Source organism: Branchiostoma belcheri, unplaced genomic scaffold (genome assembly GCF_001625305.1).
Source record: "Branchiostoma belcheri isolate BF01 breed outbred unplaced genomic scaffold, Haploidv18h27 scaffold156, whole genome shotgun sequence".
Lineage (NCBI taxonomy): Eukaryota > Metazoa > Chordata > Leptocardii > Amphioxiformes > Branchiostomatidae > Branchiostoma > Branchiostoma belcheri.
Genome location: NW_017803002.1, coordinates 60,030 through 66,509, shown reverse-complemented (window position 1 = coordinate 66,509; position 6,480 = coordinate 60,030).

The following is a 6,480-nucleotide window of genomic DNA, read 5'->3' as shown; positions in this document are numbered from 1 at the left end:
AGAGTACACCGATAAAGGTTAGACATGATGAAGTTTCCTGCAATTCACATCTTGTTTGCCGATCTAAGTTTACTAGTCAATCTATCCCATTTCTTGTTATACCCTATGTGACATCAAAAAACACGGGGGAGGGGGGCAGCGAGCAGTAGATCGGATGACATGAGGCAACTGCTGCAGGCAGCTGAAATTTAAGTCGTAAAGCAACACACACCTCGATATGTATCCTTGGAAAAGGAAGTTTGCACGACTTTCCATACTTACACAATCAGGTGAAAATAAGTTCCTAGCTCTGTTAGGGACGTCCATTGGAAATGACGTTAAGGTGGCAGAACACAGTTATCGCCCTATGGGGATTCCTATAGCTAAGCACCCCGAAGTGACTCACTTCGACGCGGTAAAAATTATAGTAGGGTGCACTAGACAATCACGGCCAACTAATATGTTGAAATATACGCTATATTCTACAAAATAACTGAAAACCAAAAAAGTTATCATTTTTAACGTAATAACGACCACTTTGATTTGGCCCTCTACCGGGGTCAACGGAACTGCAGCCGGCTCACCCTGGAACGTGGTTGCGTAATGCCGCACATTTATACACGAACAGGGAAATCTTCACAATCCAACTCATACGGTGTACAAGCCGATACCTTTCTATACCAAACAGCGCAGTTCACCCATGGCTACCTCTCACATAAGTCGCTCTAGCCAGGATGCAAGAGGTTAGTCTGCACTACTTTCTATACCCGCGACCCGGGGGTCGCCCATAAATACTGTGTTCTGCCACCTTAAATGGCGGTCCCTTGTTTGGGAAAAGCCCCAATGCACGTTTAAGAACCCGCCACCTTTCGTGGCATGCCTTGGGGTGCGACGGCCCAAATACTAATATCTTGAAGTTGGTTGTTCACTTCAAATGCAGATCTGGTGAACCCTCGTCTCGTATTAGCCACACAGCAATTTACATAATCACACGGACTCCAGGAAGAGTAACATGATTCAGCTGTACAAGCTAAGCTTGTAATGGGGCTGGAGAGACTTCCACTAGAATCCTTTTTTAAAGTACTGACAGCTCAACAAGAGGACACAAGTATAAAGTCAAAGTACCATTAGCTAAGAATAGGGCCAGATGACAGTCATTCAGCTTTAGAACTGTGAAGGGCTGGAATTCTTTGCCACAAACAGTAGTTGAAGCGAAAACAGTTAATGAGTTTAAAAACCGACTAGATAAGACCTGGGCCAATATTATGTACTTCTCAAGTACAAGCTAGAGGGAAGATTGGGACTCACAGACTAGAGCCTACCAACCCGAAGATGGTATGCAGGTATGTGAATGTCACACTAATGGAGATCATAAACCAAACCTCTATACTAGTGTGACAGGCTGAATAAAAGTTCTAAACGGGAACTATGCGGCTCCAGATGTCTTACTGAGGGACGACTGCGTGTGCAAGATGTCGGTTAGCTGAGGAATGAATCCCCTTGAATTCACATAAACCAAACCTCTATACTAGGTAACCGAGAAAATAAAGTAAATGATCAGTACTTACCGAGATACGCTGCCGCTCCAATGGACTGCACGGTGTTTGCTCGTGTCAGAGTCAGCAATGACTGAAGTAGACTAGTCTATGGCACGTTTATATAGTGACTGAATGGACAGAGGTAAAACCAGTTTAGTGGGTCATACAGTACTTGGTGAACAGACAAATGTTAACACACTTTGATTTGCATAGGAGAATATCAGACAATGTCTATTAGACAAAACATGTCTAAAAGTGAACGGAAATGAGGGAGAAATGAGCCTTTTTTTTCAATGTGGACATTAACTTCATAACTATTTATAAAAGGATACGTTTGATTTTCATCTATGTGTGTATGATGATATTTTGTCAATAAAAACGGAACGGACTTCTCTAAGTCTCGAAGATTGAAGTATACAAATTGTCGTGTATACCAAGAGACAGAAAGACAAATTTCTTTCAGGTATATTGAAAAACACACATCAAAAGAAAACAGCACTTAGCGACTTATTACTAGTATCATTCATAGTTGACCCGTGATTACGCTCGTCCTCCACTTTGAGCCGTGTGGGGGGTGTAATTTCTCTCAAATCTGAATCTATTCAACCAGAAGTCCCGTGAGACCGCACGGCCGGTTTGAGTGGTGGAACTACTGTAATTCACTTTGAGTTTAGTAATTACAGTACTCTCCAATCAGAGGTTGTGGGGAATGATCGTTACCTTTTTATATATGGTCGTTTTGTTTTTGTTCTGATCCCCACCGTGGCTGCAGACCTTCTCTGGCTAATGGATACTGCCTGGCCAATTTGATACTGTCTTTTTGCCACCGAGAGGGATCTGCTTGGAGATTATGGTGGAACGGGAAGAAATGAATTATTCCAAACGTTTAACAAAAGAGTGACCCGAAACGAGGACAGATCTAAGGCCATCTAAGGCTTAAAGACACTTCAAGCTTCACTCAAGCACAAGGCAAGAGTTAAATACCTAGAGAGACTTAAAGTAAAATAATTTGTCAGTTGGTACGACGAAGATGGCTGCAATACTGTATATCAAAGCAGTTTAGTAAGTCCTCGTGGGAAGCTGGCGACTGAATGAATGGTGCCTTGTGAATGCGGACCCCCAATGCGGTGGTCAGTCAGACGGATAGGTTTGTTGCTATGTCAACTGTCGCGACGGAGCTACTGGGAAAAAGACTTTTTTGTTGCCGAACGCTTTGTCTCCGCTCCGTTTCTCCGCTCTGAATGCGGAACGCGGAGCGGAGACAAAGCGTTTACGGATGGATTCTAGTCTCCACCAGACTTCTTTTGCGGGGTGAATAAATCGTAGAAATCGGCCTAAAAAGGGTATTAATTGGCCAGAGAAGGTAGCCGGCAAAAGAAGCTCCATTTCCCCGCCTTGCCGGCTACCTTCTCTGGCCAATTAATACCCTTTTTAGGCCGATTTCTACGATTTATTTACCCTGCAAAAGAAGTCTGGTGGAGACTAGATGGATTCCGGGCTATTCTGACAGTGGACACCATGTCTGTTGCCATGCCGGAAGGTGGACGGCAGATAACTATGAAGAGAGGACAAGAAAAGGCCCTGATTTAATGTTTTGCTTCTTACTTTGATGCAGTGAAATGTTCCTACTGAATCAAAACCATTTGTACAATGATTGACTCAAAATTTCAAAATGTAGGAGCCTTGTTTTTATCGGCTCGCCTAGTTTTTTTTCGCCCGCTCGCATTGGATTTGGAGCCTGCGGATGTCATCCATAAAATTTACTTGCTGTGGCCTAAGTACTAGTAGGAATGATTTATTTGTTTGTACATGTTAGCTCATTTTACAACGTCACCTAAATGAATACAAACATGTGCAGCCAGTTAACAATGCTTTACGTGTATTTATTTTCTTTTTGCACCATGCATATCATTATAACCTAATGAAAACAACTTACACTATGATTTGACTTATCAAGCTGTATAAATAAATATTTACAACCAGGACTGCCCAACTAGCCAGAGGCTATTGTAAATGGCTACCCCTCATAACAGGACAATTAGAACAATTAGAAGCAATATAGACAATGTGATCTTTACAATTCAGATACATTAACATATCATTAGGTAACATATAAGTCACTCTAAGTACGGAGGCGGCGTGTGTTATTAGCCAAGCTAACGCTAACAAGCTAATCAAAGATGTCTGTGATAATTATAGCAATAATTATAGCAATAGCAATAATTAGCCAAACGCTAACAAGTTAATTGAATGTGTCTGTGCTGAATACCATGCGTTTGCTATCTATACAATATCAAGGCACATTAACACAAAGAACTTATCTGTACTCCTATACTAATAACAAGCTATCTTTTTCTATTACAACATGCAAACAATACAATACAATACAATACATAGTGGTGACGCACTCAAGCAATATGCTCATATTCACGTCACCACTAGATACAAAATGAAAATTACAACACAAAACGTGGGTAACGTCCAGGTAACAAGAAAACAGAGTTTAGCTATCAAGATATTATAGATTAATACAGAACTCTAAATCAGTTATTAAATCGCTTAGTTTCAGAAAGCTATCTAAAAGCAACCAGCTACCTAAAAGCAACAAGCTATCTAAAAGCAACAAGCTATCTAAAAGCAACAAGCTATCTAAAAGCAACAAGCTACACTGCACGAAAAGTTAGATTTACCAATGGCAGTAAATACCAGTAGTGCTAAGTAATGTTTACTTTGTTTATTTCAATAAACACTACTGACTTTACAATGGTTGTAAATAAAAGTCCAGTACGGTTATTTTGGACTTAACAGGGGTTGTAAAGGAAATTACTGCACTTGACTTTTTTACTACCATTCTAAAGCCAGATCTTGTATACAATAAGTAAACATTACCTGAGTTTACTTCCTTTGGTAAATCCAACTTTTCGTGCAGTGCTACCTAAAAGCAACAAGCTACCTAAAAGCAACAAGCTATCTAAAAGCAACAAGCTATCTAAAAGCAACAAGCTACCTAAAGCAACAAGCTGCCTAAAAGCAACAAGCTATCTAAAAGCAACAAGCTACCTAAAAGCAACAAGCTATCTAAAAGCAATATAGCCTAATCGCAATGCTTTTACTATATTTACATGGTCAATATAATACAGGGTTTACTAAGTAGTTATCAGACCTTCTTGAGATTGCAATAAGATGATACAATGTGGGTACTAGGCAGTTACTAAGTTCACAACATGTAAATAACTGTACAATGGGGTTTAAGGACGGAGTTTTTTTTTACATTTTTCTACCTGTATATTGCCCTGTGTAAGAAAGAGTTTTTCAGTCTTTTTGTACAGGCTGCTGGTACTGTAAGTGCAGTTCCATTTCTTAAGGTCCTCCCAGTGGCCGTTGTCCTGGCCGGTGGAACCAGGTCATGTAGGTCATATGCGCGACAGATGACATATGTTTAAGTCGCTGTACTTTTTGTTGTGTCAATAAAGTTCTCTCTCTCTATGTTTATACATGTGGGGCTTTTGTGAGGTGTCTGTTTAAGGTCCGCTTTGTTACAAAGGCAACGTCGCACTGGTCACACCTGTAGGGTTTTTCTCCGGTGTGCTTTCTCATGTGCTTCGTTAGATCACACTTTTGGTTCGTCCTATAATCACAGATTCCACACATGTAGGGTTTTATACCTGCGTGTTGGGCCATGTCATGTGCCGCTCTAGGTGGCTTTTTTGTATAGTGGAATAGTCACACTGGTCACAGTTGTAGGGTTTTGTAGCTAAGTGTTTTTGCATATGTTTGGTAAGGGCGGATTTGACAGCCGTGCCGTATCCACACTCCTCGCACTTGTAGGGTTTTTCCCCGGTATGGTTAGCGATGTGTGTGGCTAAATGACCTTTCTGTGCACAAGAATAGTCGCAATGGTCACATTTGTAGGGTTTCGAAGCTAAATGGGTATTGACATGTTTGGTAAGGCTAGACCGGCTAACTGTCCTGTATCCGCACTGCCCGCACATGTAGGGTTTTTCTACCGGTGTGTTTTAACATGTGGTGATCCAAATCGTATTTGATCACTGCCGAATAGTCACACTGGTCACATTTAAATGGCTTCTCACTCGAATGATGTTTTCTCAGATGCATGGATAGGTTAGACTTGAAAGCCGTCCTGTATTCGCACTCGTCACACTTGTAGGGTTTGAGTCCACTATGACTCGCCACGTGTCGCTGCAAGGATGTCAGATGTGCAGTAGAATAGTCGCACTAGTCACATTTTGTACGGTTTTTCTCCCGTATGTTTTCTTATGTGATGGGCTAGGTTAGTCTTGGCGGAGCACCTAAACCCGCACTCCCAACACATGTNATACTAATAACAATCTATCTTTCCTATTACAACATGCAAACTAATACCATACATACAATACATAGTGGTGACGCACTCAAGCAATATGCTCATATTCACGTCACCACTAGATACAAAATAAAAATTACAACACAAACGTGGGTAACGTCCAGGTAACAAGAAAACAGAGTTTAGCTATCAAGATATTATAGATTAATACAGAACTCTAAATCAGTTATTAAATCGCTTAGTTTCAGAAAGCTATCTAAAAGCAACCAGCTACCTAAAAGACAACAAGCTATCTAAAAAGCAACAAGCTATCTAAAAGCAACAAGCTATCTAAAAGCAACAAGCTAACCTAAAAGCAACAAGCTAACCTAAAAGCAACAAGCGATCTAAAAGCAATATAGCCTAATCGCAATGCTTTTACTATATTTACATGGTCAATATAATACAGGGTTTACTAAGTAGTTATCAGACCTTCTTGAGATTGCAATAAGATGATACAATGTGGTACTAGCAGTTACTAAGTTCACAACATAGTAAATAACTGTACAATGGGGTTTAAGGACGGTAGTTTTTTTTACTATTTTCACCTGTATATTGCCCTGTGTAAGAAAGTAGTTTTCAGTCTTTTGTACAGGCTGC